The sequence below is a fragment of the Pseudophryne corroboree genome, chromosome 4 (assembly GCF_028390025.1).
Source record: "Pseudophryne corroboree isolate aPseCor3 chromosome 4, aPseCor3.hap2, whole genome shotgun sequence".
In the NCBI taxonomy this organism is placed as follows: Eukaryota; Metazoa; Chordata; class Amphibia; order Anura; family Myobatrachidae; genus Pseudophryne; species Pseudophryne corroboree.
The window spans coordinates 171,645,395-171,657,507 of NC_086447.1; the positions used below are offsets into that span (position 1 = coordinate 171,645,395).

Sequence of the window (12,113 nt, forward strand, 5' to 3'; positions counted from 1 at the left end):
GGGAGGCAGTTTTGGAAGCCATTCACAAGCTGTATTCCCAGCAGGTGATAATCAAGGTACCCCTCCTGCAACAGGGAAAGGGGTATTATTCCACACTGTTGTGGTACCGAAGCCGGACGGCTCGGTGAGACCGATTTTAAATCTAAAATCTTTGAACACTTACATACAGAAGTTCAAATTCAAGATGGAGTCACTCAGAGCAGTGATCGCGAACCTGGAAGAAGGGGACTACATGGTGTCTCTGGACATAAAGGATGCTTACCTTCATGTCCCAATTTACCCTTCTCACCAAGGGTACCTCAGGTTTGTGGTACAGAACTGTCACTATCAGTTTCAGACGCTGCCGTTTGGATGGTCCACGGCACCCCGGGTCTTTACCAAGGTAATGGCCGAAATGATGATACTCCTTCGAAGGAAGGGAGTTTTAGTTATCCCTTACTTGGACGATCTCCTGATAAGGGTAAGATCCAGAGAACAGTTGGAGGTCGGTGTAGCACTATCTCAGGTAGTGTTGCGGCAGCACGGTTGGATTCTCAATATTCCAAAATCACAGCTGGTTCCGACGACTCGTCTTCTGTTCCTAGGGATGATCCTGGACACAGTCCAGAAAAAAGGTGTTTCTCCCGGAGGAGAAAGCCAGGGAGTTATCCGAGCTAGTCAGGAACCTCCTAAAACCGAGCCAAGTCTCAGTGCATCAATGCACAAGGGTTCTGGGAAAAATGGTGGCTTCCTACGAAGCAATCCCATTCGGCAGATTCCACGCAAGAACTTTCCAGTGGGACCTGCTGGACAAATGGTCCGGGTCGCATCTTCAGATGCATCAGCGGATAACCCTGTCACCAAGGACAAGGGTGTCCCTCCTGTGGTGGTTGCAGAGTGCTCATCTTCTAGAGGGCCGCAGATTCGGCATTCAGGACTGGGTCCTGGTGACCACGGATGCCAGCCTGCGAGGCTGGGGAGCAGTCACACAGGGAAGGAATTTCCAGGGCTTATGGTCAAGCCTGGAGACATCACTTCACATAAATATCCTGAAGCTAAGGGCCATTTACAATGCTCTAAGCTTAGCAAGACCTCTGCTTCAAGGTCAGCCGGTGTTGATCCAGTCGGACAACATCACGGCAGTCACCCACGTAAACAGACAGGGTGGCACAAGAAGCAGGAGGGCAATGGCAGAAGCTGCAAGGATTCTTCGCTGGGCGGAAAATCATGTGATAGCACTGTCAGCAGTATTCATTCCGGGAGTGGACAACTGGGAAGCAGACTTCCTCAGCAGACACGACCTCCACCCGGGAGAGTGGGGACTTCACCCAGAAGTCTTCCACCTGATTATAAACCGTTGGGAAAAACTCGACAGGTATTGCGCCAGGTCAAGGGACCCTCAGGCAATAGCTGTAGACGCTCTGGTAACACCGTGGGTGTACCAGTCAGTGTATGTGTTCCCTCCTCTGCCTCTCATACCCAAGGTACTGAGAATTATAAGATGGAGAGGAGTAAGCACTATATTCGTGGCTCCGGATTGGCCAAGAAGGACTTGGTAACCGGAACTTCAAGAGATGCTCACGGAGGATCCGTGGCCTCTACCTCTAAGAAGGGACCTGCTCCAGCAAGGACCCTGTCTGTTCCAAGACTTACCGCGGCTGCGTTTGACGGCATGGCGGTTGAACGCCGGATCCTGAAGGAAAAAGGCATTCCGGATGAAGTCATCGCTATCCTGATCAAAGCCAGGAAGGATGTAACCGCAAAACATTATCACCGCATTTGGCGAAAATATGTTGCGTGGTGCGAGGCCAGTAAGGCCCGACGGAGGAATTTCAACTGGGTCGATTCCTACATTTCCTGCAAACAGGAGTGTCTATGGGCCTGAAATTGGGGTCCATTAAGGTTCAAATTTCGGCCCTGTCAATTTTCTTCCAAAAAGAACTAGCTTCAGTCCCTGAAGTTCAGACGTTTGTAAAAGGGGTACTGTATATACAGCCTCCTTTTGTGCCTCCAGTGGCACCTTTGGAACCCAAAACTACATTGAGATCTCAAAGTCACATTGGTTTGAACCACTTAAATCTGTGGAGTTAAAATATCTCACATGGAAAGTGGTCATGCTGTTGGCCCTGGCCTGGGCCATGCGCGTGTCAGAATTGGCGGCTTTATCCTGTAAAAGCCCTTATCTGATTTTCCATTCGGACAGGGCGGAATTGAGGACTCGTCCTCAGTTTCTCCCTAAGGTGGTTTCAGCGTTTTCACCTGAACCAACCTATTGTGGTGCCTGCGGCTACTAGGGACTTGGAGGACTCCAAGTTGCTAGACGTTGTCTGGGCCCTGAAAATATATGTTTCCAGGACGGCTGGAGTCAGAAAATCTGACTCGCTGTTTATCCTGTATGCACCCAACAAGCTGGGTGCTCCTGCTTCTAAGCAGACTATTGCTCGTTGGATTTGTAGTACAATTCAGCTTGCACATTCTGTGGCAGGCCTGCCACAGCCAAAAATCTGTAAATGCCCACTCCACAAGGAAGGTGGGCTCATCTTGGGCGGCTGCCCGAGGGGTCTCGGCTTTACAACTTTGCCGAGCAGCTACTTGGTCAGGAGCAAATACGTTTGTAAAATTCTACAAATTTGATACCCTGGCTGAGGAGGACCTGGAGTTCTCTCATTTGGTGCTGCAGAGTCATCCGCACTCTCCCGCCCGTTTGGGAGCTTTGGTATAATCCCCATGGTCCTTACGGAGTCCCCAGCATCCACTAGGACGTCAGAGAAAATAAGAATTTACTTACCGATAATTCTATTTCTCGTAGTCCGTAGTGGATGCTGGGCGCCCATCCCAAGTGCGGATTGTCTGCAATACTGGTACATAGTTATTGTTACCAAAAATCGGGTTATTGCTGTAGTGAGCCATCTTTTCTAGAGGCTCCTCTGTTATCATGCTGTTAACTGGGTTTAGATCACAAGTTATACGGTGTGATTGGTGTGGCTGGTATGAGTCTTACCCGGGATTCAAAATCCTTCCTTATTGTGTACGCTCGTCCGGGCACAGTATCCTAACTGAGGCTTGGAGGAGGGTCATAGGGGAGGAGCCAGTGCACACCAGGTAGTCCTAAAGCTTTACTTTTGTGCCCAGTCTCCTGCGGAGCCGCTATTCCCCATGGTCCTTACGGAGTCCCCAGCATCCACTACGGACTACGAGAAATAGAATTATCGGTAAGTAAATTCTTATTTTCTATTGGTGCATCACTCAGTGATGACTGCCAGTGCTGCTGTATACTACTGCTATATATCTGTGTGTGATCCAAAGCCACAAATATATTTCTATTGGTGCATCACTCAGTGACAACTACGAGTACTGCCATATTTCTGCTATATATATGTGTGTGATCCAGAGCCAAAAATATATTTCTGTTGGTGCATCACTCAGTGACGACTAGTACTGCGGATGCCATACACTACTGTGTGGAATTCAAAGCCAAAAATATATTTCTATTATGTATTTGAAAGGGGTGCTCTGTCTTCTGTATCTGAAAGGGGTGATCTGTACGTCCATCCAGGGGCTCCGCCCCAGTGTAAAATTAAAATAATAATAGCTAAAAACAAGGGGGGTCATTCAGATCTGATCATAGATGTGCAAAATTAGAAAATCTACGATCATTTACTCTGACATGCAGGAGGGATGCCCAGCACAGGGCTAGTCCACCCCGCATGTCAGGCCTTACCCTCCGCACAGGTTTAAAAGCATCGCATGGCGTTGATGTTTTTGTACCTGGCAAGTATCTCCCTGCCAGTGCGGCTCCTGCGCACTGACAGGCCACTACTCACCGCGTCCCGGGTTGCATTGGCTGTGTGTGACATCACGCAGCTGCCACCCCCCCCCCCCCCATGGTGCAGATATGCCTGCGTTGTCCGGACCATACCCCACCAACGGCATTCTAATGCCGTTGGCACGCCCCCTCCTGCCCCGTGACCTCTTCTGCCTTTCAATCAGGTAGAGACGATTGCTCCAGTGGGCTCACGGGGTGCGTGCACACTCCACAAAGTGATTCAGACTGCGATCACTGTAGTGATCCAGTCTGAATTAGCCCCAAAAAGCCTAAAATTATAATTAGAAAATGTATATCAATTTTTTTGTTTGTGCTGTACCCTAGTGTACTATACAATTTTTATTTTATTTTCATACAGTGACACTGCCGGTCAGACCACAGTATATTATTTCCTACTCATAAACACATTGTGCGACGCTGTCAATATAGTCAACCGCAGTGTGTAATTATTATATATATTTCTGATTCATTTGTGTGACACTGTAACCACCGGTGTGTGATATAAAAAATATTTCTACATATTTTTGACTCATTTGTGTGACACTGTAACTGCAGTATGTGATATAAAAAAATAATATATATATTTTGATTTAAATTAATATTTTGTGCTGTGTGATCCCAGTATACATCCAGCGACTGCAGCTACTCCGTCCATCTAGGGGTGTTCTGTCAGTCCACCCAAAAGCAAAGACATCTTTTTTTATATTTTGTGCTGTATCCTCCCAGAATACATCCAGGAGGGCTCCATCCATTCCAGGGTGTGGTGTCTGTAGCTCATATTCCTATTATAACTTATTGTCCTATTTACATAACTCTTTTTATCACCACATTGTAATTAATTCAAATTAATATTATTAATAATAATTATAAATGAGATACATTTAAATTAAATGAATATAAATAAACTCTCCACCCTCATATAGTGAACTTTTTGCATATCAAAGATATATTTGAGGAAATTAAGAATTTAATTCTAAATAAATGAAATTAAATAAATTAAATTAAAATAAATTGAAATTAAAATAAATTAAATACATTAAATCTAAAATATTGTCTTTTTTATTCTTCTTTGCCTTAATCATCTTTTTGTGAACTGAGTCTTGAGCCTTGCCTAATGCGTCTTTTTTTAAATACATTCTTTTTTTAAATATTTTGTCCTCCCAGTATATACATTCAAGGGCTGCTGCTGTTCCGTCCAGCTACCTCGGTGCAACTTTTTTGGCCTAAAATGGATAAAAGCAATATTGTGAGCTATGATGTGTTCAGAATAGTCTGGTAATGAGTGAAAATGAATGTTATTGAGGTTAATAATACTGTAGGAACAATAATGCCCCCAAATTCTGTTATTTTAGCTGTTTTGATAATTTTTTTTAAAAAAATTCAGAACCAAAACCCACAAGGGTGGTTTTTGCAAAACCGAGCCAGATCCAAAACACGAAAGGGATCCATATCCAAAACACAAAACACAAAAAATGGCCCGGTGCATTCCCTAGTTGTGAGCAGTATGACTGTATAAAGAAGATATTAACCACCAAGAAATAAGTAACAACCTACTATATAAGGCTTTTGCAAGTTAGTTGCAGTAAGTCCAGAAAGAAGGATAGTTACAAGAGGAAACCTCTGTAAATGTACAGTATGTTAATGAATGCAATTCAGTTTTCTGTCTCTCAATCCGTTATATGCAGTTGACATTTTCAGGGTTAAATATGTTTGCGTGATACTGTATATCAAATAGCTGCTTTAGCATGATTTTTTTAATGAATGACATAACTCTACTACTAAGCTTTTTTTTTTTATTGTTTATAGTCTATTGTTGTTTAATGCTCAAATTAAAATCTATACAATTAAATAATAGCAAAACACAGCAACGTTTAAAGGTTTAAACTTTTTCACAATACAATATGATGTTCTATGATAGTAGTGTCAGTAAAAAAACAACAACCATGAAACACATACTGTATAAAGGTACAGTATGTCCCACTACTTAAAAAGCATCACAATACATTGGTTAAAAAATTAAAATACTAAAGTAAGAGTAAAATGTGAAGAATAAACACAAACTATGAGATAAACATAAAAGAAAAATATATCAAACAGTATTATACTGTACCTTATATCTTTAGACATCTATTGAAAGAAAGGACCATGCACCACGTAAACTATTCAGTAAAGACCAAATCTAAAATACTAGTGTAAGCTTTAAGTCACTGCTTGGCTCTGTTCTCAGCTTACAAGTTTATCTTGTGCTTATTCCACGTGTTAGGCACTATTGACTTTACAATAATGCAAAGCAGATTGTTCCCATTCATTCAGTCTATTTATATATTTTTTTAACAAAATTCTAGAATAACAAAAAAAGATTAGTGGTACATTTTATTTACAGAAAGCACTGCTTCTACTGTACCATCTACTGATCATAGATGTGCAAAATTTAGCGCATCTACGATCAGATTCCATGCGGAGGGACGCCCAGCACTGGGCTAGTCCGCCCCACATGTCAGGCCCTGCTCCCCCTCCCCACCGTAAGGGTGCAAAAGCATTGCACAGCGGTGATGCTTTTGCACCCACTGAGTGGCTCCCTGCCAGCACAGCTCCTGAGCGTTGGCAGGCGGCTACCCACCACGTCCTGGGTCAGCTTCACAGTACTGAACATACAGACATATTAATATGAAAAACAACAATATTTTAGATATAGTATAAATTGGGTGTGATATGACTGACCCCGGCATCCCGAACTCGAGAATCCCAACTCATTTTGGGGGGGGAGGGTAAGTAGGCTAACCCCCACACACACACACACACACACACACACACATTAACCCTCCTCTGGTGGCGGCTAGGGCTAAATCTAGGGGAGTGGCGGCTAGGGCTAATTTTCGGGGTGTGTGGCTATGGCTAATCACCCCCCTAGTGCTTAACCCTAATCCCCCTAATGCCTAACCCAAACACTAGTCCCCTCCACCGACCCTAACCCTAATACCCACAGAGATACTTACCTTCGGAATTTCGGCTGTCAGTGTCCCGGCACTGGTGTCCTGAGTGTTGTCGGTATTTTGCTATTGGTCACATGACCACCGACATCACGACCGATTGGATGCCAAACTCATCCCAATACGTTAATTCCTAGTCAGTACAATGATTACATGAAAAGGTAAGAGAAAGAAATAATGTAGTATATCTGCACTATTATTATTATTATTAATAATAATACTAATATAAATTTTGTAAATGTAAAAATAAAGGTTAATTATATACTTAAACCAAAATGAATGCAAGTAGTCAGTAGACTCGCTTTGAATTCCATATGATTGACTGAGAGAGACTGAGCTGAAGTACTCAGAAAACAGGGTTTTCTACAGATCAAATCTGAGCATAAAGGTATGGAGAGAGATACCAGCATGCTCTGAGCTATAGAATGCTACAGGAACATTGTCTAATTAAAGTAGGTAAATTACACAGAACAAACTACTTACTGTGCATACACTGGATGTGGCAGATCAACAATTCCAATGCCCGCAAGCAGAACAAAGTCATTTAAACAGAAACATTTGGCAGAGGTGTTTTTACCTGGTTTCATAACGAATCACATTTAACTGTACGTAATCTGGAGGAGTGTGGTTCTGTAGATTACACATGCAAAATATAGACAGTGATATTATAGACAAATTCGACATGGACTATATGTTAACAAAATATTTATGTAGACAGTCAAAATGTCAGCAGGGACATAATGTAGGCATTTCCATAATGAAAACAATTAATAGGTGCAGGCGAGACGGAGGCGTGACGGAGACGCAGTGAGGACCCGGAACCGGAAGTGACGGCTGCTGGCTGCCGGGCGCCAGGGAGCACGAGCAGGACGCGCTCGTGCGGGATGGAGGTGCTGTGAGCCGGTCGGACCCAGATGGTGCTGATCCCAGGATACGGGAGCCGGGGAGCGCACCAAGCAAGGGACAAAGCCAGGCATCGGGACATCACTGGACGGGAGCCGAACAGCGGATCAACCAGCTGGGGAGGCATCAGAGCAAGGTGCAGGGAGAGAAATCAGCAGTGGTCTGACTGAGGCTGGTGCAGGGCTGCTGGAAAGAGCCAGCCAGGGGAAGCTGGTACCAGTAAGTAGGTGCTGCTGCAGGTGGTCGTGACTCCCCCCGGACACGCCAGTATCATATTTATTATTGTATTGACTGTTTTTTGTTGTTGACTGTTTTCCATTGATATACTCTTATACAATATACATTGCTTTACCAATTACTTTACTGTGTTGAAAATTGTCTCTTTCCACAGCTAGGCTATATTATTGTGTTGTGTAGCATAGTCTGTACTATTTTTATTATAATACATGGGCCAAAATTTACTAAGAATTCGAGTTTGTCCGATTTGTGTTTTTTTTTTTTCTAAGTCCCAATCTGGGAATTCACTAAGCACCAATCTCGGCAGTGCTTGGACTATTGGTAATGGTTTGATTAGCAAAGTTCAGAAATACGAATTAATAGACCATCGGTCAAACGCGGCTGTTATTTCATACAATACGGGAATTCACTATTCATTCGTATTTGTTTGTTAGTTTCTGAGTGCTCAATTGCGGTCGTATTTTTTTGCGATTCGGTAAAAAAAGCGGCAAAAAAATAGACCTGCTTTTTTCAGTCGTGTTTACATGTGTTGCATCTCAAAAATCAATCACACCTGAATACGGATGTCTATAAAAGGATGTTAGGCCCAATTCAATCCACCTACACTCAGAAATGGCAGCAGGACTGTGGACCAGTGATATTTTGTGTGCTGTGGGATTCCTCAGACTCAGACATCAGCCTGTAAGTACCCAGGGCCAACAAACTGAACATGGTCAGCAGGTAGTACAGGTTCCGCGGAGGCTGCGCAGGCCTCGTTTTTTTAGGGGGCGTTTAAACTTGAATGCATTGTCCGATGATACGGTCATACAGATGTTCCGTCTAAATCGTAACAACATTTTCCGTCTGTATGACCTTGTCAAACTGGGCCTAGACCCTGAGACAGCACGCTTGCTCTGTCTCAGGCCTGCACAAACTCCTGGCTGTGTTGCACTTTATGGCTACTGGCAGCTTTCAGGCTGTGTCTGGGGATGTCATAGGAATCTCACAGCCCTCATTTTCCAGAATATTAACACAGGTGATGTATACCTAACTACCTCTTCTGTTTTTTGTTTGTTTTAATTTCTCGGTGGCCAGTTCTGTCCTAAAATCTCATGTTTATTGTTCTTTCAAATATACACACAGGTGTTGGCTGTTTTGCAGCCCCACATCGATGCCTCAATTTGCTTCCCTACCCAGGAGTCTCAGTGGCATGCCATCAGGGTAGATTTCTATGAGCTGGCTGGCATGCCCAATGTGCTTGGAGCCATAGATTGCACACACACATTCAGCTGAGACCACCTAGGGGCAGGCAGCACATATATACTAATCGCCATTTCGAACACTCCACAAATGTGCAGGTGGTTTGTGATGCAAGTCTCAAAACAATGAGTGTTGTTGCTGGTTACCCTGGGGGCTGCCATGACTCCTTCATCCTTAGTCAGTCATCCCTCTTTGATAAGTTTGAGGACGGACAAATGCCAGATGGATGGCTGCTGGGTATGTAATTTGATATGTGTAGGCCTGCGTATACTTTGTCCAAATACAGGGGCAGATGTATTAACCTGTAGAAAGCATAAGGAAGTGAGAAACCAGTGATATGTGCAAGGTGATAAAGGCACCAGCCAATCAGCTCCAATATGTAAATGAATATTTAGGAACAGATTGTCCGCTGCCTTTATAACCTTGCACATATCACTGGTTTATCACTTCCTTATGCCTTCTACAGGTTAATACATCTGCCCCACAGTATGTTACTTATGTGTTGCTGTATCTTAACATGAATCACGTTACTATATCTGACTTTTAGGTGATGGAGGATATGGCTGTTTCTCTTGGCTTCTAACTCCATTGTCCCGACCTGATACCCCTGCTGAACACAATTACAATAATGCACATAAGTCCACGCGGAATGTGATAGAAAGATGTTTTGGTGTGCTGAAATCTAGGTTTCGGTGTCTGGATAAGTCTGGTGGCCTTTTGTTGTATAGTCCCTCCAAGGTGACTCATATTGTGTTCTGCTGCTGCTTTCTTCATAACATGTGTTTGCAACAACATCTGCCACATGTTGAGGAGGAGGAGGAGGATGAAGAAAGTAGCCAGCAAGCAGAGGAATTAGAGACATCTGGTGATACTTGGAGTACAGATGTAGGGAGGCAGGTTAGGCAAGAGCTCATCACTCGCTATTTCTAAGGTAAGTTTGTTTTGCTTATTTCATTTGTTGTGTAATCATAAATAGATGTTGGTCCATTTTTAGTGTAAAAACCATTACTCAGAATGTGTCTGTCTCCTTGAGACATACAAACATACCCTCGCTTTATGCAAAACAAATGTCGCATGTGTCTTGTGTTTTTAAAAAAAAATCTAAACAACAGATTATGAGTGGCATGCATTAAGTCTGGATAAGTGTTCGTAAACTTGCACTGATAATTTATTATAAGCACACATAATCCACATAGTAATTTATTTAGTATTTTACTTTATGATTGTGTTGGTGTTAGGGTCTCCTGCCCTGTGCTGCCACGTCGTCATGGCAACCGGGAGACAAGTGCTAGCGGAGTAACCTGAGCGCAGCTGATACTCCGGTTCGGGTCTTTTGCTATGCAGTGGTTACAGGCAGGGGATCCGGTGCTGGTTTTTGTGCTCACAGTCTGTGAGGTCTGAGGGGGGCGTGGACAGCACCTGCTTTATAAGGCCTCTTCTCAGGTTAAGCAGATGCTGCTGAATCTTTGTTGGTTAGTCAGTTCCTGAAAGTTAGCCAGTACTGTGTAGCTTTGTATTTGTTGTTGCTTACTGCAAATAGGCCTGGGGATTTGGTACTACACTCTGCCAATCCAGACCTAGCAGTAAGACTGGAGTCAGTCATTTAGCCTGCTGAGGTTCTTTTGCTATTCTGTGAACCCAGCAGGTTTGTGGCTGTACTTTCAGACCTGCCTGCATAATCCTCTCTCACTGTGCAGGGCGTCCATGTGTCAGTTTAGTGGCAGTAAGCTGAACCTGGGCCCTGCAAGTGAGAATTAGGATTGTGGAGACTCTCCTTGTGTCTATTATTCCATCTCTGACCAAGGAGTTTACTGCCACACCCGTTGGTAACCCTTTAGGGTTTTGCTGTTGCCCTTAGCAACAGCATTTCGGGTTCTCTACGTATTAAAACACAACATCTTGCTTTTTCCATCTGAGCATTTCTAATACTAGGGAGACACCCAGTTTCTTAGCCTCTGGGCTTCTCTGTTCACTCTGTGTTGGTTTTGTTACCCTATCACCTTCTGTGTACGTTATGTCATATTTCCCAGTCTGTCTGTGAGTTCATTTGTTTTGCATCCCTCTCTGTTCAGACACCAGTACATTCCTGCAGGCACTGGTGTGCATAACAGTTCAAACACCAGTACATTCCTGCAGGCACTGGTGTGCATAACAGTTGGACATCCTAATGCACAGGTTCTCAAACTCGGCCCTCAGGACCACACACAGTGCATGTTTTGCAGGTAACCCAGTAGAAGCACAGGTGTATGAATTACTCACAGACACATTTTAAAAGGTTCACAGGTGGAGCTAATTATGTCACGTGATTCTGTGAGGAGACCTGCAAAACATGCACTGTGTGGGGTCCTGAGGGCTGAGTTTGAGAACCTGTGTTCTAAATAAACAGTCCTCAACATATAATATGTTAGCCTTGAGGAATACATGTGTCCCTATGTGTGATGCTCCATCATATTTAAGGGACACAAACTTACTCTCATCAAAAATAATTTCTTTTGTAATGTTTGCTGCAGTAAACTTGCTGATTTGTAAGGAAATACACAGTTTGCCACATATATACATTATTATCCACATTATTTGTGTTTTGGTTTAGAATTTTTTTTTTTCGTTTTTGCATCATGTGTGATAACATTATTACTCATTTTTAACACACACAAACATGGCCCAACAATAATGACATTCATTTTGGCAATGAATTATCTCAATTCAATGACAACATATTAAAAGCTTTTTACGCACTCAATTGTGTTATTCTTGTAATGTTGTATAGAGAAGAAAGGTAAAATAGTTAACAATCACATTGTAATTTGGATTGGCTGCAGGATATGAGAATTATTGGAATCTAGAAAGAGTAATGATTATAAAAAAAATCAAGTGGTATGGTTACTTCCTGCTAACATGTATGTGCAGCTCCAACAACATTTCCCTCCTCCAAAAATAAA

General features: G+C 43.2%; 1 protein-coding gene across 1 annotated transcript in view; it reads right to left on the reverse strand.

The window, feature by feature from the left end:
• LOC134909102 (alpha-1,4-N-acetylglucosaminyltransferase-like) overlaps positions 1 to 5,990 on the reverse strand; it is a 213,919-nt gene extending 207,929 nt beyond the window's left edge. The window contains exon 1 of the mRNA XM_063915539.1: positions 5,916 to 5,990. The gene's annotated coding sequence lies outside the window, so the exon portion shown is untranslated. The remainder of the gene's footprint in view (positions 1 to 5,915) is intronic.
• Between the last annotated feature and the right edge of the window lie 6,123 nt (positions 5,991 to 12,113).